This window comes from Heptranchias perlo, chromosome 9 (assembly GCF_035084215.1).
Source record: "Heptranchias perlo isolate sHepPer1 chromosome 9, sHepPer1.hap1, whole genome shotgun sequence".
Taxonomy (NCBI): Eukaryota; Metazoa; Chordata; class Chondrichthyes; order Hexanchiformes; family Hexanchidae; genus Heptranchias; species Heptranchias perlo.
In genome coordinates this window covers 68,971,238-68,993,976 of record NC_090333.1, presented here as the reverse complement: position 1 = coordinate 68,993,976, position 22,739 = coordinate 68,971,238, and the positions used below count along the sequence as shown (strand labels likewise).

Below are 22,739 nucleotides of genomic sequence, written 5' to 3'. Positions count from 1 at the left end.
GGTATTAGACAGGAACTTTCAGAAGTTGATTGGGAGAGTCTGTTGGCAGGCAAAGGGACGTCTGGTAAGTGGGAGGCTTTCAAAAGTGTGTTAACCAGGGTTCAGGGTAAGCACATTCCTTATAAAGTGAAGGGCAAGGCTGGTAGAAGTAGGGAACCTTGGATGACTCGGGAGATTGAGGCACTAGTCAAAAATAAGAAGGAGGCATATGACATGCATAGGCAGCTGGGATCAAGTGGATCCCTTGAAGAGTATAGAGATTGCCGGAGTAGAGTTAAGAAAGAAATCAGGAGGGCAAAAAGGGGATATGAGATTGCTTTGGCAGATCAGGCAAAGGTGAATCCAAAGAGCTTCTACAAATACATAAAGGGCAAAAGGGTAACTAGGGAGAGAGTAGGGCCTCTTAAGGATCAACAAGGTCATCTATGTGCGGAACCACAAGAGATGGGTGAGATCCTGAATGAATATTTCACATCGGTATTTACGGTTGAGAAAGGCATGGATGTTAGGGAACTTGGGGAAATAAATAGTGATGTCTTGAGGAGTGTACATATTACAGAGAGGGAGGTGCTGGAAGTCTTAACGCGCATCAAGGTAGATAAATCTCCGGGACCTGATGAAATGTATCCCAGGACGTTATGGGAGGTTAGGGAGGAAATTGCGGGTCCCCTAGCAGAGATATTTGAATCATCCACCGCTACAGGTGAGGTGCCTGAAGATTGGAGGGTAGCAAATGTTGTGCCTTTGTTTAAGAAGGGCGGCAGGGAAAAGCCTGGGAACTACAGACCAGTGAGCCTGACATCTGTAGTGGGTAAGTTGTTAGAGGGTATTCTGAGGGACAGGATCTACAGGCATTTGGAGAGGCAGGGACTAATTAGGAACAGTCAGCATGGTTTTGTGAGAGGAAAATCATGTCTCACGAATTTGATTGAGTTTTTTGAAGGGGTAACCAAGAAGATAGATGAGGGCTGTGCAGTAGACGTGGTCTACATGGACTTCAGCAAAGCATTTGACAAGGTACCGCATGGTAGGTTGTTACATAAGGTTAAATCTCATGGGATCCAAGGTGAGGTAGCCAATTGGATACAAAATTGGCTTGACGACAGAAGACAGAGGGTGGTTGTCGAGGGTTGTTTTTCAAACTGGATGCCTGTGTCCAGCGGTGTGCCTCAGGGATCGGTGCTGGGTCCGCTGTTATTTGTTATTTATATTAATGATTTGGATGAGAATTTAGGAGGCATGGTTAGTAAGTTTGCAGATGACACCAAGATTGGTGGCATTGTGGACAGTGAAGAAGGTTATCTAGGATTGCAACGGGATCTTGATAAATTGGGCCAGTGGGCCGATGAATGGCAGATGGAGTTTAATTTAGATAAATGTGAGGTGATGCATTTTGGTAGATCGAATCGGGCCAGGACCTACTCCGTTAATGGTAGGGCGTTGGGGAGAGTTATCGAACAAAGAGATCTAGGAGTACAGATTCATAGCTCCTTGAAAGTGGAGTCACAGGTGGATAGGGTGGTGAAGAAGGCATTCAGCATGCTTGGTTTCATTGGTCAGAACATTGAATGCAGGAGTTGGGATGTCTTGTTGAAGTTGTACAGGGCATTGGTGAGGCCACACTTGGAGTACTGTGTACAGTTCTGGTCACCCTATTATAGAAAGGATATTATTAAACTAGAAAGAGTGCAGAAAAGATTGACTAGGATGCTACCGGGACTTGATGGTTTGACTTACAGGGAGAGGTTAGACAGACTGGGACTTTATTCCCTGGAGAGTAGGAGGTTAAGGGGTGATCTTATAGAAGTCTATAAAATAATGAGGGGCATAGATAAGGTCGATAGTCAAAATCTTTTCCCAAAGGTAGGGGAGTCTATAACGAGGGGGCACAGATTTAAGGTGAGAGGGGAGAGATACAAAAGGATCCAGAGGGGCAATTTTTTCACTCAAAGGGTGGTGAGTGTCTGGAACGAGCTGCCAGAGGCAGTAGTAGAGGCGGGTACAATTTTGTCTTTTAAAAAGCATTTGGACAGTTACATGGGGAAGATGGGTATCGAGGGATATGGGCCAAGTGCAGGCAATTGGGACTAGCTTAGTGGTATAAACTGGGCGACATGGACATGTTGGGCCGAAGGGCCTGTTTCCATGTTGTAACTTCTATGATTCTATGATTCTATGATTAGGAAAAAGAGGGTGGTCAGGAGCAGTGTTGGCCCCTTAAAAACTGAAAGTGGGGATATTGTCATTGACAATGGGGTAATGGCGGACATGTTGAACCATTACTATGTGTCAGTATTTACAGTAGGAAAAGAGGATAGCATGCCGGAAATCCCAAGTAAACTAATATTGAATCGGGGACAGGGACTCGATAAAATTAACATAGGTAAAGCAATAGTAATGAAGAAAATAATAGCACTGAAGAGTGACAAATCCCCAGGACCAGATGGTTTCCATCCCAGGGTTTTAAAGGAAGTAGGTGAGCATATTGCAGATGCCCTAACTATAATCTTTCAAAGTTCTCTAGATTCAGGAACAGTCCCTCTGGATTGGAAAATTGCACATGTCACTCCGCTTTTTAAGAATGGAGAGAGAGGGAAACCGGGGAATTATAGACCAGTTAGCCTAACATCTGTTGTGGGGAAAATGCTGGAGTCTATAATTAAGGATAGGGTGACTGAACACCTTGAGAAATTTCAGTTAATCAGAGAGAGCCAGCATGGATTTGTGAAAGGTAGGTCGTGCCTGACAAACTTGATTGAATTTTTTGAAGAGGTGACTAAAGTAGTGGGTAGGGGAATGTCAATGGATTTTATTTATATGGACTTCCAGAAGGCATTTGATAAGGTCCCACATAAGAGACTGTTAGCTAAGATAGAAGCCCATGGAATCGAGGGAAAAGTACGGACTTGGTTAGGAAGTTGGCTGAGCGAAAGGCGACAGAGAGTAGGGATAATGGGTAGGTACTCACATTGGCAGGATGTGACTAGTGGAGTCCCGCAGGGATCTGTCTCGGGGCCTCAATTATTCACAATATTTATTAACAACTTCGATGAAGGCCTAGAAAGCCTCCTATCTAAGTTTGCCGATGACACAAAGATTGGTGACATTGTAAGCAGTGTAGATGAAAACATAAAATTACAAAGTGATATTGATAGATTAGGTGAATGGGCAAAACTGGCAAATGGAATTCAATGTAGACAAATGTGAGGTCATCCACTTTGGATCAAAAAACGATAGAACAGGTTACTTTCTAAATGGTAAAAAGTTAAAAACAGTGGATGTTCAAAAGGACCTCGGGGTACAGGTGCATAGATCATTGAAGTGTCATGAACAGGTGCAGAAAATAATCAATAAGTCTAAAGGAATGCTGACCTTTATATCTAGAGGACTGGAGTACAAGGGAGCAGAAGTTATGCTGTAGCTATACAAAACCTGGTTAGACCGTACCTGGAGTACTGTGAGCAGTTCTGGGCACTGCACCTTCGGAAGGACATATTGGCCTCGGAGGCAGTGCAGCGTAGGTTTACTAGAATGATACCCGGACTTCAAGGGTTAAGTTACGAGGAGAGATTACACAAATTGGGGTTGTATTCTCTAGAGTTTCGAAGGTTAAGGGGTGATCTGATCGAAGTTTATAAGATATTAAGGGGAACAGATAGGGTGGATAGAGAGAAACTATTTCCACTGGTTGGGGATTTTAGGAGTAGGGGGCACAGTCTAAAAATTAGAGCCAGACCTTTCAGGAGTGAGATGAGAAAACATTTCTACACACAAAGGGTGGTAGAAGTTTGGAACTCTCTTCCGCAAACGGCAATTGATACTAGCTCAATTGCTAAATTTAAATGTGAGATAGATAGCTTTTTGGCAACCAAAGGTATTAAGGGATATGGGCCAAAGGCAGGTATATGGAGTTAGATCACAGATCAGCCATGATCTTATCAAATGGTGGAGCAGGCACGAGGGGCTGAATGGCCTACTCCTGTTCCTATGTTCCTATGTTCACTTGCTGCAAATTAATTTAGATCTGGCCTTGTCTTATCAGGTGTTTTCTCGGTCTGCCTTCAGGAAGGTTGGAGAGGCGCAATGAGGGCATGTGTGAAAGACTTGAAAATCTGGTTCAGATCACACGGGGCACAAGGGGTTATCATTGTTAAAGGCCTGCGCTGCTCTATCGTACAGTTAGATATTGTGCAGTACAGGCACACTCCCAAACATAAGATGCTCAGATTGCTAATGGGAGTGACTTGCACTACTATACCCAAGAGAATACCTAAGGCAAGTCCCATATACTGTAACATTCATGGACAGCTCCTCTTCACAGTAACAGTCAGATGACCTTGTAATCATTGGCAGAAGATGGCTGCCTGTAATGCCTTGATCTGAGACAGACTGTGATAGGTCACCAAAGGACATTTAAATTGACATTTTTCTCCTCCAATAAATTCAATTCACTGTGGGATATGTGTCAAATGTCGTCAGTCTGATAACATCAGACAGGGATTTGGCCATTATCATTTGTTACAAGGTGTTAATTCCTGTCAAATTGAGACACTCATAGCATTAAGTTTTATTTAGGCTCCCTGAGGTGAGTTTCAAGAGCTTATTTTTTAGTGTTAACAGTATTACATTGACGAAATAAGGAAAACTTCCAGTCCAGCATTATGACATGATTAATTGTGGAAAAGAAAAGTGAATGAAAGAAGTGCAAAAATTACAATTATGGATGGGAAATTCCTCGAGCTACTCCTGCTGCCCCGATGTTACTTCTTCAGAATAAGATGTGTAAACAGGGTTTCCGCCACAATTACGGCAAAGTAACACCAGGCGGAGAGGACGCCTTGTTGAGGTCATCTGGCTTAAGAAATGTATGGGTTCAGACTTCAGGAGGTGATGGCTGGAGAGGCCCTAATTGTTACAAATGAATTTCCCTGGAATCAATTTCTTCCCCTCTTAAATATGGGGACCACATGAGTCTCTTTCCAGTCCACTGGAACTAGCCCAAACCTCAAAGAGCTATTAAATATACAAGTCAATTGCTCACATAATACCTTTCACTTTTCCTTCAGCACTCTCGGGTAAATGGCATCAGATCCAGAGCTCGATCAGCATAAATCCTAGCTAAGACCATTTCTGCCTTTACCTCTATAACATCACCACTATCTGACATCAGCGGAATCTTAGCATTGTCAACAAATGCAAAGTCTTTATTCAGCACCTCAGCTATCCTGGACCTCATATCTAAACTGCCCTGCTAATTCTCTCAAAGGATTGGTCCTTAATCATTTTGTGGCTTCGAACATATCGGAAAAAAACCTTACCTTCACTAATACACCTGTCCACAATCCTATTTTCTGATGCCTTTTAATAATTTCTAATAGTGACTTTAGTTATTGTCAAATGTATCATGAACCTGTACCTATTCTCGTGACCATTTACACCAAGTGAAGTATTTATTTTTTAGATTAATTTCCCAATTTAACCAGACTCACCTTTTTAACCAAGGAACATACCTAGTTTCCCTGACCATGAGCATAGATTCCAATAAATTCAATTTTTCCTCTGTATCACAGTTATTTTTGCTCAACATCATACCCCAGCCTACCCTCCCCAGATCTTCCCTCATTTTTGAAAATTGAGCTCTCACAAAATCTGGCACTAACACAAAATTATCTGTAGCAGTAATTTGCCTCACCAACTGAAATCTGATGACAGTGATCACTAGTGCCCAGATGCTTTCCCTCATGGAGATTGGATATCATAAAGAACTTGCATTTATATTGTCCCTTTCACAGCCTCAGGATACCCCGAAGCGCTTTACAGACAACAAATTACTTTTTTTATGCATCGGCTAATTTAAAACAACAATGAGATAAATTACCAGTTAATTCTGTTTTCTGCTGGTATTGGTTAAGGGGTAAATAAACCTAAATAATCATCCAAAAGACAGCACCTCCGGCAGTGCGGCACTCCCTTAATGCCGCAAATGAAGCGTCAGCCTAGATTATGTGCTGAAGCCATTCAGCAGGGCTTGATCCCACAATCTGCTAAATTAGAGCCAAGACCGCTACCACTTAGCTATCCCAGGGTTACTGCTAAAGACCAATAGATTCTTTCAAATATTTGGGCTTTACCTCCCGCTAGTGCACTTAATCAATGGGTAATTGAAATCCTTCATAACAACACCAACCTGTTCTATTGCCCTTCTCATTTGCTTGCAGAATTCCCTGTCTTGCTGGATCTGTTGGCTCAGCAGCCTATAACAGGTGCCCGGGATCAACTGCCTGATATAGCTGCACCCAATTTGTTCCACCATGTTCCTGTGTACCAATATCCTTCTGAGGATGTGCAGTGCGCAAACTTTCCCAGAACGCATCAGCAGCCAAATTGTCCAACCAAACAGCTAGAAATGTTTCTCCTCAGCTTCTCTTGGTTGTTTTACTGGATTATTCGAAGAATATCTGGAAGACAAATTTCAAAGTCTTTATTTAGATAAAGTTTATATGGAAAGTATTTAGAAAAAAAACAAAGATGTGTGATTGTAAAAGAAAGAAACAAAGCCCCATTTCAAACATGAATGTACTGATTACACACCTGGTGTTTGAATGCTAAACATTCTATTATCTATTTCTCTTAATGGAAATTCACATTGTGACTCTGTTCCTAAGAGCTGTCAGCCGAGGCTTTCTTGCCTTCTGAGTCAGAAGGTTGTGGGTTCAAGTCCCACTCCTGAGACTTGAACAAAATCTAGTCTGATGGCCCAATGCAGTACTGAGGGTGTACTGTCAGGAGTGCTATCTTTCAGATGAAACATTAAGCCAAGCAGGTGGATGTAAAAGATCCCATGGCATTGTTTTGAAGAAGAGCAGGAGAATTCTCCCTGGTGTCCTGGCCAATATTTATCACTAAAACAGATTATATGGTCATTATGGCCTTGCTGTGCGCAAGTTGGCTGTCAGGTTTCCCTACATTACAATAGTGACTACAATTCAAAAGTACTTCATTGGTTGTAAAGTGCTTTGAGACATCCTGAGGTTTTGAAAGGCTATAGAAATGCAAGTTTTTTCTTGCTTTTATTTGATCGCATCTTTTCAGAATACCTTCCCGTTTCAGCATCTAGCTGTTTCTTAAATAAGTCCAGTGTTCTGGCCTCAACCACCCTTTCTGGTTATCGATTCCAGCTGTTTATCACCCTCTGTGTAAAGACAATATTCCTGTGATGAATAGATTCACATCCTACTACTTTTATGTATGGAGGGGAAAAGGGAGAAAGATGAGAGATGACAACTTGGAAAACTAGCAAAAGTTCCAACAATGCTGACAGCCCTCCGAAAAGCTGATCTCGCAAGAATCGTTCTGACATGTGAAAACACGTAGTTACACAGGCTTTGTAACTTAAGAAGTAAGTATACCGAAGATTCTTTCAATTGTATGAGAGGAAAAAATCATAAGTGTGTGAAAACCTGAAGGGGAAATCCAAATGTCAAAGACACAACATTATCGTTGCAGATTTAGAGAGGTTTGCAGACGTGTTCCCTTGGAAAATTTTTGAATTTTTAGTTTAAAACTTATGTTTTCTGGTTAATTTTAAGCACTTTTATACTTTGCAATTAGTAGGTTTTTAATTAAATAAAACATAAAAACAAAGTGGTATTTGGACTTTCAACAGACTGCCATTTACCTAAAAGTTACCTCAACAGTCACTGTCTCACATTCAACTCCCCCCCCACCCCATCACTACCTGAGTTCATAAAGGCACCCTACTGCTTCTTCTCTGTATCACGCACACTATGCTAAGCTGCCTCATGCATCTTGAAAACCCATCAACAGGGCACAAGCTAACCCACTGCCACTCTTCTTACAGAAGAAGCCTGTTGCCACACAACAAGAGGGAGGGTACGAGAACAGGAGGACATCCTGCTTCTAAACAGACACTGACACCAATGGAAGAGGCTGCGAGCAACATTATTGGCAGAGGGAAGGCACGCAGCATTAGAGATGGCCAAGCTGGAGGCTGCACACAGCAGGGTGTTTGGACATCTTCCCTTCTCTCTTTCTACTTAACTGTCACTTACACACTCAGCATGAGGACCTGGTGATGCATTGTGCTGCCACTCTTCTGCTGTGTGCCAGCTACTCTTGCAAGAGGTCAGTTTGCTCCATCCTTCTGCTGCTGTTCCTTCTCCTCCTCCTCTTATCAGACTGGAAGTGCCAGAATGACCCCCATGAACAATAAAGTGCATTGCCAAAAGTCCCTCAAGAGTTCAGAACATTCTACTACAACTACAATCACTAAGAAATCATCTAAGTTACAAAAAAAAAACTATATACTCTTAGCAAAATGTCTCTCAAAATGATCTAGAGTTTTACATGAAAACAGCTGAGAATCCCTATAAATATCACTGGAAATGGCTGCCTGTTCACTTGTAACACTCATGGTTTGTGGGTGGGAACAGGAAGTAATGGTAGCAACATGAGCAGAGATGTAAATGGCATCAAAGATTGTAACTATGTCATCTGTGCTTGATTCACATTTTTTAATGAGGTCCCTGCCTGTTTCCTGCAGGAGTTCCGGCTGCGAGTTCCGCCATAAAATCGGAACGGGGCCGTAAAATCGGAACGGGCAATCAACCAGGCCTAAGTCGGTGCCTCAAGTCTACTCGCGATGTTGGTCCCCCCGGCAACGCCCCGTTTTTGGCAACCTAAAGAAGCATATAGTTCGGAACAGCCCTCAATATAGGCCTTATGACTTATGTAGACGCAGAGTTAAACTGAAAGTGCAGCGGGACTTGGGCCTGTAATGACTTATGCTGCCAAGTTTCAACCCAACGTTCAACCATTTTTATTGCACGGGTGAAAGAAACCGAAAATAAACAAAAGTGCAGCATTTGTGGTGGATTTAGAAATGACTGAAGAGGGGATGGAAGTGCTGAAGGGCGTGAGATTTATTTTCTAGTGGAGGCGCCTACCCCAGAAAATCTCGGGATAGATTTTATGATTTAGTGCTTCTGGTACTGAGTATCACGCAATGGGAAAATTAATCAGAATATGGGGTGTATAGATTAACACTATCAATTCACAGCCCATCTGATTTCCTCCATTAATGCAAAATTTAGCAGGCAGTGAATTGGGAGTGCTAACCTCTGCTGCCAGTATTCTGATTAATGCTTCTCTCACGTGGGAAGCAATGAGTCATGAATCCCGTTCCTTTGATTTTTTTTTTGGTGCCTATTTCAGGTATCCCGGATCCTGCTGTCATTCTGCCTCCCACGCCACAATCAAAGCCCAGATACACATCACGCTAAGCTGCAAACTACAACCAATGCATCATGTTACCCAACTGCCTGTGTTTCTAACAATCACAAGACAAGACTGAGTCAGTATCGCACATGTTCCTGGCTTGACTCCATGCCAGGCAGAGGAGGGTGGGGAATTTCCTGGAACAAGGTTATTCTGATTTAAAGTTTTGAAGGAAACAATTCTTATTTCTAATACACTCCTGGAGTGCTTTGGGTGAGTCAATATCGGCAAAGCAAAACAAATCCAAATGACATCATGAATCTGAACCTCACCTCACCTCACCCCTACCGACATATCCTTTCATGATCTGCAGCAGAGTTGTGGCCCAGGTTAAATTAACTCTCTGAACAACGTCCAAATCCAATTCCAAATATTTAGTAGTGAAATAAATCAGCAATAAGTTTTACCCGGGTGCTTGTCCTTTCCTGACCATGCATAGAAAATGTAGCCTAGTAATCTAGTGCTCCTTCCAGGTGTTATGCTAACGACAGTAGGAAGTGGCTGCTGGGGGTCCCAGTGATCCCTGGGCTACTGGTGGCTCTGATCATCCTTCTGCTTGGTCATGAGATGGCTCTTCAACTGCAGGTGCCACGTCTGCTGTTGTGATGGCTGCTTGCACCTGTTTGCCTCATGAGACTGTGACGGCTGTGTGTCATGGATGGAGAGTTGTCCTGACAGACAGGAACATAGGAAGATGGGAACAGGTGTAGGCCATTTGGCCCCTTGAGCCTGTTCCACCATTCAATTAGATCATGGCTGATATGTATCTTAACTCCATCTACCTGCCTTGGTTCCGTAACCCTTAATGCCCTTTGCCTAACAAAAATCTATCAATTTCAGTTTTGAAATTTTCAATTGACCCCCAGCCTCAACAGCTTTTTGGGGACGAGTTCTAGATTTCTACTACCCTTTGTGTGAAGAAGTGCTTTCTGACATCACCCCTGAAAGTCCTAGCTCTAATTATAAGGTAATGCCCCCCTTGTTCTGGACTCTCCCACCAGAGGAAAGGGAGGAACAGACAGCTCCCTGGTACACACCTACTTCTACTTCAGGAAACACTTTCAGCATGTCTTGCAATGCGTGCGGCAGCAGACCGTAGGACTGCAATGAGATCACTGAAGCCTTGCATCAGGGTTGACCAGTCCCCAGCATGGTGAATCCAGACAGAGCAGACTTCCAGACATTGAAGCCTTAGGTCTTTATAGCATCAGTTATGGCATTCTTGAAAGAACCCACAGCTGTGCTTAGCAACTTTGTGCTTAGGGACACCTTAGCATAAACGTCCCTGGAGGTGCCATGCATTCCAGTATGGACTGCAGTATTGTGAAACAATCAAATGTCACTGCATAGACACAGGTAGTGGCCTCCTTCATTCCAGCTTCGGGCCTTGCATCATCTCGAAGGACTCAATGGGCATGATTTTAATTGGGAAAAACGGGTGGGTTGGGGGTGGGGGGCAGTAAAAAAATTTTAAAATCTAAAACCCGCCTCCAACCCACCCATGTCCGGTTTTAACGGAGGCAGGTGGACATTAGAAGCTTTTAAGGAGGCTGTTGGCCTCCATTTTGACAGTTTTTTTGCTTTTAACCCCTGGGGGCTGGGATTCCCGGGCCTTCTCCTTCACACCACATGAGAGGAGGCGAGAAGGCCCGAAACTTCAGTTAAGTGCCTTTATAGCACAGCTTGTGGACACAGAGGAGCAGGAGTGCTTCCCCCAGGCCCAACAAGCCTACCTGCAGCGACCCTTCAAACACGATCAAACGACCCCCCCCCCCCCCTCCACGATCTCCGACCCCCTCCTCACGGTCTCTGACCACCCCCCCCCACCGATGACTGGCCCCCCCGATGACCGATGACTGAACCTCCTCTGATGATCTTTGACCCTCCCCCCGATGAGCCCCTCCTCACCTAACACTTACCTTTTCACGTCCTCTTCCTTCCTCCTCTTCTGTCTGATTGAGATCAGCCTGTCAATCAGGCTGGCCTGTCAGGTGGGAAACGTACAAAAAAAAAACACGTCCTTACGTCAAAATTGTAAGGACGTCCTAGAATCCCATACTTCCGGGATTCCCGTCAGGAAATCCCCACCACCGACGCCCCCCCCCGATAAAATCATGCCCAGTGGATTGACATTACTCATTAGGAGTACTCAATTGTCTGCAGTTTCTGGATGGCACCAATCCCAAACTCTGGAGCTGAAGGTTGTCTAAAGCTGGCCTTCCCCTGAATTCCTTCATACTCCTCTGCTGCCACCTGCCCTCGTTTCTCCTCCTTCATGCAGTTTTAACACCAACTCTAACTCAGAATCGCCAGACTGGATATTTCTGGGCTGCTGCATACTACAGGTGCAGTGAATGGTGCTGTCTGCTTTAAGGTGGAAGGCTCCTCATTGTCAGGCCCTGCTATTTGTCATCAGCCTTACCTAAAGGAAATACAATAGGAGCAAGCATTTAATCCTCTCCGCAACACACTTTCTGTAACATATTCCAACACTTCAAAAGTACTTCAACATGTAAAGTACTTTGGGACGTCCTGAGGTCATGAAAGGCGCTGTATCAATGCAAGTTCTTTCTTTATCTTCTTTAACAAATGTCACTTGCCAAAATATATCACGCTCTGAATTGTGCTAAGGTTTCTGTTGTCAGAATTCGTAAGTATGTGACAATTCATGGAGGAAAGAAAAAACAGCAATGATGGGTGCTAGCCTGGAGATGTGGGTTGTCCACCTGCATCATCATCTCCAATGGTCTACATGGACGAGCAGCCCACGATCTTCAGCGTCGTTTCCTCCAAGCGCTGGTTACCCGCTTCAGGCAGTTGGGGATGGTGCCACCAGTTGCTTGCCTTCTCATGGAATAGATTAGTGATGTGGAGAATGTGTAATGAGCCCTGCCATTGTGATACAATTGGCCACTCTACCTCCCGAAACAAGAGTGCAGGAACATTAAGCATGCAAGTGAGTGTTGGTTAGTTTTTTTTTAACCCTACTTTTTTTTTGTGATAATTTTGCACCACCGTTGAATGGTTTGTTTGGAATTTGGACTGTATGAATATGGGCTGCCTTGTGTTTTTCGTAAGAAAGGTTAAAGGTTCCTAAATGATCAGCACAAATCCAATGTGAGGATACAGCTGGTTGAGGTGAAAGTGTATGTTGCTGCCCTGGCATGCCATAGAATTGGAAGCAGATACTTTCAAAGGACACTTGACAAGCTTTTCGATGTGTTAAACTGTATTTGAGCTGAAGGTGTCCTCACCACAGAGACTACATCGACCTGCTCCGCCACTTCTTCCCACACAGCACTGACAGCTGACTTGCAAAGGTGGTGTTCTCCAAACCAAAGATGGCAACCATCTTTTGCTTCACCTTTTGCAACGCTATCTCCAGGGCTCTTTCTGTAAAGGGAGAAGGCCTCCCTCCTGCCTAAGCCCTTGCAATTTCTTCCCCTATCTTTGACCCGCCAGCAAAAACAATTTGAAAACAACGCATTTGCAAAGCGCAGAAGGTGCGAGTGCCCCTTTAAGGTTCAGCAGCAGCTCTTTACTGGTAATGCAGATATCCTGTCCACCTGCCCACCCTTCACTCTCCCAATGCATGGACCAATCCATGCTGCATAATCATTAAAATGAGGAGATCCCAGAAAATAACAGGATGTCCACCCCTGGTGCAAGAATATATTCAAGGCTGAGATAGACAAATTTCTGGACTCTAGGGGAATCAAGGGATCTGGGGATCGGGCGGGAAAGTGGAGTTGAGGTCGAAGATCAGCCATGATCTGATTGAATGGCGGAGCAGGCTCGAGGGGCCATGTGGCCTACTCCTGCTCCTATTTCTTATATTCTTATCTTCTTATGTGCTGACGCTTGTCCAAGTGCACGAACTCAAGTGGAAAATTGGCCCAAATGATTTCTTCATTATAACATTACATTACAACAGTGTCTACGCTTCAAAAGTACTTCATTGGCTGTAAAGTTCTTTGGGACATACTGAGGTCGTGAAAGATACTATTTGCAAGTTCTTTCTTTTCTTTAGCAATGCCCCTGTCATTGTTTGAGGAATAATAGAGCTGGAGTTTTAACTTAAGCTAGGAATATAAACTAGATATGACTAAAAAGTGAGGAAATACAAAACCTATTTAGTCTGGTTAACATTTTCCAGTTTAAAATAATGCCATCCTTTCTAAAATGTTATGTTGGCTGAGTTTGTAGCCTGGCATGATGCAACTGGAATAAAAATAAGTCTTTTTCAGACGTTCCGTCACTTCTTTCGTTCACAATAGGGACAAAACAGGAATTGTTCTGCAACACTAAGGCAAAGCTATATGGGAATTAAGTGCCAGTACAATCTGGTATCATGTAAATCAGTTGAAAGGTTAGACTGGATTGTGATCAGAAGGATGCCATTAGTTCACTACAGAGCTTCAGAGGAAGGAAAAAATTGGGGGGAAAATTAATTATTTTTTTGCAAAACCAAACAATTTACTAACGACTGGAGCTAGGAATCTCCCCCGTCACCATCACCGCAACCACCAAACCTCTTGTTAGTTTTGACTGATAGTGGTAATCACACATGAGCCCAAAATGGATTAGAAGTAATCTGAAAGTGATTTCCTATCATTGTCATCTCAAGTTTGGTGACCTTTGCTGGGTTTCAGCATCCCTCGATTCCTTTCTGCACTCTAGTTTTCAGTCTTTGTGTATCATCAACGGCCATAGCTGCACAAAATTAGGAACGTGCTTAGATTTCCCTGCAACCTCGGATGCAGCAATGAGATCACCATTGTCAAACATCTCTCAACTACAATACAATGCAAGATAAGCGGCAGTATGTACTCATTTCTGCACTGAATAAGTGAATGTTTTTGCTCAGTGACCAGAAACTGAAAAGCCACAGCCATTTTCATTCTCTATCAACAGCGTTGGTTCTTGTTAAAAGAATATTTGCAGCAGAAAATTCCTGTTAAGCAAGTATGTTGCGTCCAGACTGTACCTGGTTTCCCGCACAAATACTCAGTCATGTTCTGTATCATGACCTTCAAAGCTAACGTGCATTTTTTTTTGATTTTTCCGCTAATAATACAGTATGGTTATAAATAACAGAAATAGTAGCTGGTCAGATATCCACCTTATCGAAAACTTCAAAGTAGCACAGTACCACATACCTGGTGTTATGCCACTGTCTCCAATTCTGCAGCTCAGGTTTTCATGGATTAACGACAATCCATAAAAATATAAGAACTAGGAGCAGGAGTAGGCCATAAGGCCCCTCGAGCCTGCTTCGCCATTCAATCCACTTTCTCGCCCGCTGCCCATATCCCTTGATTCCCCTAGAGTCCAAAAGTCTATCGATCTCAGTCTTGAATATACTCAATGACTCAGCATCCACAACCCTCTGAGGTAGAGAATTTCAAAGATTCACAACCCTCTGAGTGAAAAAATTCCTCCTCATCTCAGTTTTAAATGGCCGACCCCTTATCCTGAGACTATGCCCCCTAGCTCTGGACTCTCTAGCCATGGGAAACAACCTCTCAGCATCTACCCTGTCAAGCCCTCTCGGAATCTTATATGTTTCAATGGGATCATCTCTCATTCTTCTAAACTCCAGAGAGTATAGGTCCATTCTACTCGATCTCTCCTCACAGGACAACCCTCTCATCCCAGGAATCAATCTCATGAACCTTTGTTGCGCCGCCTCTAAGGCAAGTATATCCTTCCTTAGATAAGGAGGCTAAAACTATACACAGTACTCCAGGTGTGGTCTCATCAAAGCCCTGTACAATTGCAGCAAGACTTCCTTACTCTTGTACACCAACCCCTTTGCATTAAAGACCCACATACCATTTGCCTTCCTCATTGATTGCTGTACCTGCATGTTAACTTTCTGTGTTTCATGTACAAGGAAACCAAAATCCCACTGAACAGCAACACTTACTAGTTTCTCACCATTTAAAAAATATTCTGTTTTTCCATTCTTCCTACCAAAGTGAATAACCTCACATTTCTCCACATTATGCACCATCTGCCACCTTCTGCCCACTCACTTAACCTGTCTATATCCCTTTGCAGACTCTTTGTGCCCTCCTCACAGTTTACTTTCCCACCCAGCTTTGTATCTTCAGCAAACTTGGAAACATTACACTCGGTCCCTTCATCTAAGTCATTAATATAGATTGTAAATAGCTGAGGTCCAAGCACTGATCCTTGCAGCACCCCACTAGTAACAGCCTGCCAACCTGAGAATGACCCGTTTATCCCTACTCTCTGTTTTCTGTCCTTTAACCAATCCTCTATCCATGTTATTATATTACCCCCAACCCCATGAGCCCTTATCTTGTGTAACAACCTTTTATGTGGCACCTAATCAAATGCCTTTTGAAAATCCAAATATACTACATCCTTTGGTTCCCCTTTATCTACCCTGCAACTTACAGCCTCAAAAAACTCTAATAGATTTGTCAAACATGATTTCCCTTTCATAAAACCATGTTGACTCTGCCTAATCATATTATGATTTTCTAAGTGCCCTGTTACCACGTCCTTAATAATGGATTCTAGCATTTTCCCGATGACTAATGTCAGGCTAACTGTCCTGTAGTTCCCTGTTTTCTCTCCCTCCTTTCTTGAATAGTGGGGTTACATTTGCTACCTTCCAATCCACTGGGACTGTCCCAGAATCTAGGGAATTTTGGAAGATCACAATCAATGCATCCACTATCCCTGCAGCCACCTTTTTTAGAACCCGAGGATGTAGGCCATGAGGTCTGGGGGATTTGTCAGTTTTTAGTCCCTTTAATTTCTCCAACACTTTTTCTTCACTAATATTAATTACTTTAAGTTCCTCACTCGTATTAGACCCTTGGTTCCCCACTATTTCTGTTTTTTTTGTGTCTTCTACTGTCAAGACAGATACAAAATATCTGTTCAATGTCTCTGCCATTTCCTTATTCCCTTATTCCCTATTATAATTTCTCCTGTCTCAGCCTTTAAGTTTACTTTTACTAATCTCTTCCTTTTTATATATTTGTAGAAGCTCTTACAATTTGTTTTATATTTCTTGCTAGTTTACTCTCATATTCTATTTTCTCCCTCTTTATCAATTTTTTGGTCACCCTTTGCTGGATTCTAAAACTCTCCCATTCCTTGCACCATGGAGTGAGAGCACACCAGATCGAGTGGAGAGCACACCATGGAGTGAGAACACACCAGTTTGAGTGGAGAGCACACCATGGAGTGAGAGCACACCAGCTCGAGTGGAGAGTACACCATGGAGTGAGAACACATCAGGATGAGTGGAGAGCACACCATGGAGTGAGAACACACCAGTACAAGTGGAGAGCACACCATGGAGTGAGAACACATCAGTATGAGTGGAGAGCACACCATGGAGTGAGAACACACCAGTTCGAGTGGAGAGCACACCATAGAGTGAGAACACACCAGTTTGAGTGGAGAGCACACCACAGAGTGAGAACACACCAGTTCGAGTGGAGAGCACACCATAGAGTGAGAACACACCAGTTTGAGTGGAGAGCACACCACAGAGTCAGAACACACCAGTTTGAGTGGAGAGCACACCATGGAGTGAGAACACACCAGTTCGAGTGGAGAGCACACCACGGAGTGAGCTGATAATAGAGTGAGGTGGGAACGAAGTGAAATTGGTACTTCCAAAATGGGAATTTGGTTGATGTGGGAATTCGGAGCAAAGGGGAAGGAGGAGCAGGGTAGTTTAATTGAAATTTATGTAGATAACTACTCTTCTTGGCAATATTATAAGCTTCTTCTTTTAACCTAATACTATCCTCAACTCCTTTAGTTAGCCACGGATGGATCACTTTTCCCATGGAATTTTTATTTCTCAATGGAATGTATATTCGTTGAGAATTATGAAATATTTATTTAAATGTTTGCCATTGCTTATTTACTGTCATATCTTTTAATCTAGTTTCCCTATCAACCTTAGCCAACTCGCCCTCATACCCATGTAGTTGACTTTATTTAAGTTTAAGATTCTAGTTTTGGACTTAAGTACGTCACTCTCGAACTGAATGTGAAATTCTATCATATTATGATCACTATTCCTCAGAGGATCCCTTACTATGAGATTACTAATTAACCCTGTCTCCTCACACAAGACAAGATCTAAAATAACCTGTTCCCTGGTTGGTTCCATGACAGATCGTTCTAGGCAACTGTCTCAAATGCATTCCATGAACTCGTCCTCCAAACTACTTTTGCCAATTTGATTTGCCCAGTCTATATGCAGTTTAAAGTCCCCCATGATTACTGCATTACCTTGTTACAAGCTCCTATTATTTCTTGATTAATACTCTGTTCAGCAGAATAAGTACTGTTAGGGGGCCTGTAAACTACTCCCACCTGTGTGTTCTGCCCCTTGTTATTTCTTATCTCCACCCATACTGATAATACTTCTTGATCCTCCGAGCCACGATCCTTTCTCACTACTCTCTTCATGCTTATCTACCGTCTTAAAAGATATGATGGTAGATAAGCAATGGCAAACGTTCTAACCTTTCAACTAATATACATGCTACCAGATTGCATCAGGCACTTAATTCCTGTGTAGCTTTGCCATAGTATTGTGGAATAATTCCTGTTTTGTCTCCATTGTAAATGATGCGTTATCAGGATTGTCATATGTACAATAATGATACTGCCTGCTTATCACCTGTAGAATCATGAATTTTACAGCAGAGGAGCCATTCAACCCATTGCGCTTGTGCAAACTCTCTGACTTAGTATCATTGCATTGCTCTGTCTCCCTATCCTTTTAATTTTTTCTTTTTCAAATATTTATCCCCTTCCCTTTTAAAAGCTATTATGGATTCTGTTTCCATCGCTATTTCTGGCCAGGCATTCCATGTCCGAACAACCTTCTGACTAAAAATATTTCTCCTAACCTTGCCCTTTGTTCTCTTGGTGTTGATCTTAAATTTATGCCCTCTGTTTAAATACTTACTGACCAGTGGAAATAGTTTTCTTCTGTAGTATCCTATCAAAACCTCTCATGATTAGAACACTTCTATCAGATCTCCTCTTACCCTTCCCTGTTCTACCAAAAAGAGCTATAGTTTTAACAATGCAGCCAATGTAACACTAACACAATTATACCCAACTAAAATGTCATAATACATAAGGTACATTTTCCTATTCGTACATTTCAGGAACAGCAACGCTACTCAGTGGGCTTTGCATCTCCCGCAAGTTGAGCATGGTAGGAGCATAAAACAGAGGTATAGTGAGAGCACACCAGTTTGAGTGGAGAGCACACTATGGAGTGACAACACACCAGTACAAGTGGATAGCACAACATGGAGTGAGAACACACCAGTACAAGTGGATAGCACACCATGGAGTGAGAACACACCAGTACAAGTGGAGAGCACACTATGGAGTGACAACACACCAGTACGAGTGGAGAGCACATGAGAACACACCAGTTCGAGTGGAGAGCACATGAGAACACACCAGTTCGAGTGTTGAGCACACCATGGAGTGAGAACACACCAGTATGAGTGGAGAGCACACCATGGAGTGAGAACACACCAGTATGAGTGGAGAGGACACCATGGAGTGAGAACACACCAGCACGAGTGGAGAGCACACCATGGAGTGAGAACACACCAGTATGAGTGGAGAGGACACCATGGAGTGAGAACACACCAGCACGAGTGGAGAGCACACTATGGAGTGAGAACACACCAGTACGAGTGGAGAGCACACTATGGAGTGACAACACACCAGTACGAGTGGAGAGCACATGAGAACACACCAGTTCGAGTGTTGAGCACACCATGGAGTGAGAACACACCAGTATGAGTGAAGAGCACACCATGGAGTGAGAACACAACAGTACGAGTGGAGAGCACACCATGGAGTGAGAACACACCAGTATGAGTGGAGAGCACACCATGGAGTGAGAACACACCAGCACGAGCGGAGAGCACACCATGGAGTGAGAACACACCAGTTCAAGTAGGGAGCAAACGAGAACACACCAGTTCGAGTGGAGAGCACACCGTGGAGGGAGAACACACCAGTTCGAGTGGAGAGCACACCATGGAGTGAGAACACACCAGTACGAGTGGAGAGGACACCATGGAGTGAGAACACACCAGTTCAAGTGGAGAGCACACCATGGAGTGAGAACACACCAGTTCAAGTTGGGAGCACACGAGAACACACCAGTTCGAGTGGAGAGCACACCATGGAGTGAGAACACACCAGTATGAGTGGAGAGCACACTGTGGAGTGAGAACATACCAGTTCGAGTGGAGAGCACAGCATGGAGTGGGAACACACCAGTTCGAGTGGACAGCACACTATGGAGTGAGAACACACCAGTATGAGAGGAGAGCACACTATGGAGTGAGAACACACCAGTATGAGAGGAGAGCACAGCATGGAGGGAGAACACACCAGTTCGAGTGGAGAGCACACTATCGATGGAAAACACACCAGTATGAGTGGAGAGCACACTATGGAGTGAGAACACACCAGTTCGAGTGGAGAGCACACCATGGAGTGAGAACACACCAGTTCGAGTGGAGAGCACACCATAGAGTGAGAACACACCAGTTCGAGTGGAGAGCACACCATGGAGTGAGAACATACCAGTTCGAGTGGAGAGCACACCATGGAGTGAGAAGACACCAGTTCGAGTGGAGAGCACACTATGGAGTGAGAACATACCAGTTCGAGTGGAGAGCACACCATGGAGTGAGAACACACCAGTTCGAGTGGAGAGCACACCATGGAGTGAAAACACATCAGTATGAGTGGAGAGAACAGCATGGAGTGAGAACACACCAGTTCGAGTGGAGAGCAAAATATGGAGTGAGAACACACCAGTACGAGTGGAGAGCACAACATGGAGTGAGAACACACCAGTTCGAGTGGAGAGCACAATATGGAGTGAGAACACACCAGTACGAGTGGAGAGCACAACATGGAGTGAGAACACACCAGTACGAGTGGAGAGCACACCACAGAGTGAGAACACACCAGTTCGAGTGGAGAGCACACCATGGAGTGAGAACACAACAGTTCGAGTGCAGAGCACACCATGGAGTGAGAACACAACAGTTCGAGTGGAGAGCACAACATGGAGTAAGAACACACCAGTATGAGTGGAGAGCACACCATGGAGTGAGAACACACCAGTTCGAGTGGAGAGCACACCATGGAGTGAGAACACAACAGTTCGAGTGGAGAGCACAACATGGAGTAAGAACACACCAGTACGAGTGGAGAGCACAAAATGGAGTGAGAACACACCAGTTCGAGTGGAGAGCACAATATGGAGTGAGAACACACCAGTACGAGTGGAGAGCACAATATTGAGGGAGAACACACCAGTACGAGTGGAGAGCACAATATCGAGGGAGAACACACCAGTACGAGTGGAGAGCACACCGTGGAGTGAGAACACACCAGTACGAGTGGAGAGCACACCGTGGAGTGAGAACACACCAGTTCGAGTGGAGAGCGCACCACGGAGTGATAAGACACTAGTTTGAGTGGAGAGCACAGCATGGAGTGAGAACACACCAGTTCGAGTGGAGAGCACACCATGGAGTGAGAACACACCAGTATGAGTGGAGTGCACACCATGGAGTGAGAACACACCAGTATGAGTAGAGAGCACACCGTGGAGTGAGAACACAGCAGTTCGAGCGGAGAGCACACCATGGAGTGAGAACACACCAGTTTGAGTGGAGAGCACACCATGGAGTGAGAACGCACCAGTTCGAGTGGAGAGCACACCACGGAGTGAGAACACACCAGTTCAAGTGGAGAGCACACCATGGAGTGAGAACACATCAGTTCGAGTGGAAAGCACACCATGGAGGGAGAACACACCAGTTCGAGTGGAGAGCACAAAATGGAGTGAGAACACACCTGTTCGAGTGGAGAGCACACCGTGCAGTGACAACACACCAGATCTAGTGGAGAGCACACCATGGAGGGAGAACACACCAGAATGAGTGGAGAGGACACCATGGAGTGAGAACACACCAGTTCAAGTGGAGAGCACACCATGGAGTGAGAACACACCAGTTCAAGTTGGGAGCACACGAGAACACACCAGTTCGAGTGGAGAGCACACCATGGAGTGAGAACACACCAGTATGAGTGGAGAGCACACTGTGGAGTGAGAACATACCAGTTCGAGTGGAGAGCACAGCATGGAGTGGGAACACACCAGTTCGAGTGGACAGCACACTATGGAGTGAGAACACACCAGTATGAGAGGAGAGCACACTATGGAGTGAGAACACACCAGTATGAGAGGAGAGCACAGCATGGAGGGAGAACACACCAGTTCGAATGGAGAGCACACTATCGAGTGAAAACACACCAGTATGAGTGGAGAGCACACTATGGAGTGAGAACACACCAGTTCGAGTGGAGAGCACACTATGGAGTGAGAACACACCAGTTCGAGTGGAGAGCACACCATAGAGTGAGAACACACCAGTTCGAGTGGAGAGCACACCATGGAGTGAGAACATACCAGTTCGAGTGGAGAGCACACCATGGAGTGAGAAAAAAACCAGTTCGAGTGGAGAGCACACTATGGAGTGAGAACATACCAGTTCGAGTGGAGAGAACAGCATGGAGGGAGAACACACCAGTTCGAGTGGACAGCACACTATGGCGTGAGAACACACCAGTTCGAGTGGAGAGCACACCATGGAGTGAAAACACATCAGTATGAGTGGAGAGAACAGCATGGAGGGAGAACACACCAGTACGAGTGGAGAGCACAACATGGAGTGAGAACACACCAGTTCGAGTGGAGAGCACAATATGGAGTGAGAACACACCAGTACGAGTGGAGAGCACAACATGGAGTGAGAACACACCAGTACGAGTGGAGAGCACACCACAGAGTGAGAACACACCAGTTCGAGTGGAGAGCACACCATGGAGTGGGAACACACCAGTATGAGTGGAGAGCACACCATGGAGTGAAAACACACCAGTTCGAGTGGAGAGCACACCATGGAGTGAGAACACAACAGTTCGAGTGGAGAGCACAACATGGAGTAAGAACACACCAGTACGAGTGGAGAGCACAAAATGGAGTAAGAACACACCAGTTCGAGTGGAGAGCACAATATGGAGTGAGAACACACCAGTTCGAGTGGAGAGCGCACCACGGAGTGAGAAGACACTAGTTTGAGTGGAGAGCACAGCATGGAGTGAGAACACACCAGTTCGAGTGGAGAGCACACCATGGAGTGAGAACACACCAGTATGAGTGGAGAGCACACCATGGAGTGAGAACGCACCAGTTCGAGTGGAGAGCACACCGTGGAGTGAGAACACACCAGTTCAAGTGGAGAGCACACCATGGAGTGAGAACACACCAGTTTGAGTGGAGAGCACACCATGGAGTGAGAACGCACCAGTTCGAG

The 22,739-nt window shown here is 44.5% G+C and overlaps 1 long non-coding RNA gene across 1 annotated transcript in view; it reads right to left on the bottom strand.

Annotated features, from left to right (window-relative positions):
* The window catches only part of LOC137325063 (uncharacterized), a 204,218-nt gene that overhangs the window by 118,012 nt on the left and 63,467 nt on the right, over positions 1–22,739 (bottom strand). The window contains exon 2 of the long non-coding RNA XR_010963799.1: positions 6,188–6,458. This is a non-coding gene — a long non-coding RNA (uncharacterized lncRNA). The remainder of the gene's footprint in view (positions 1–6,187; positions 6,459–22,739) is intronic.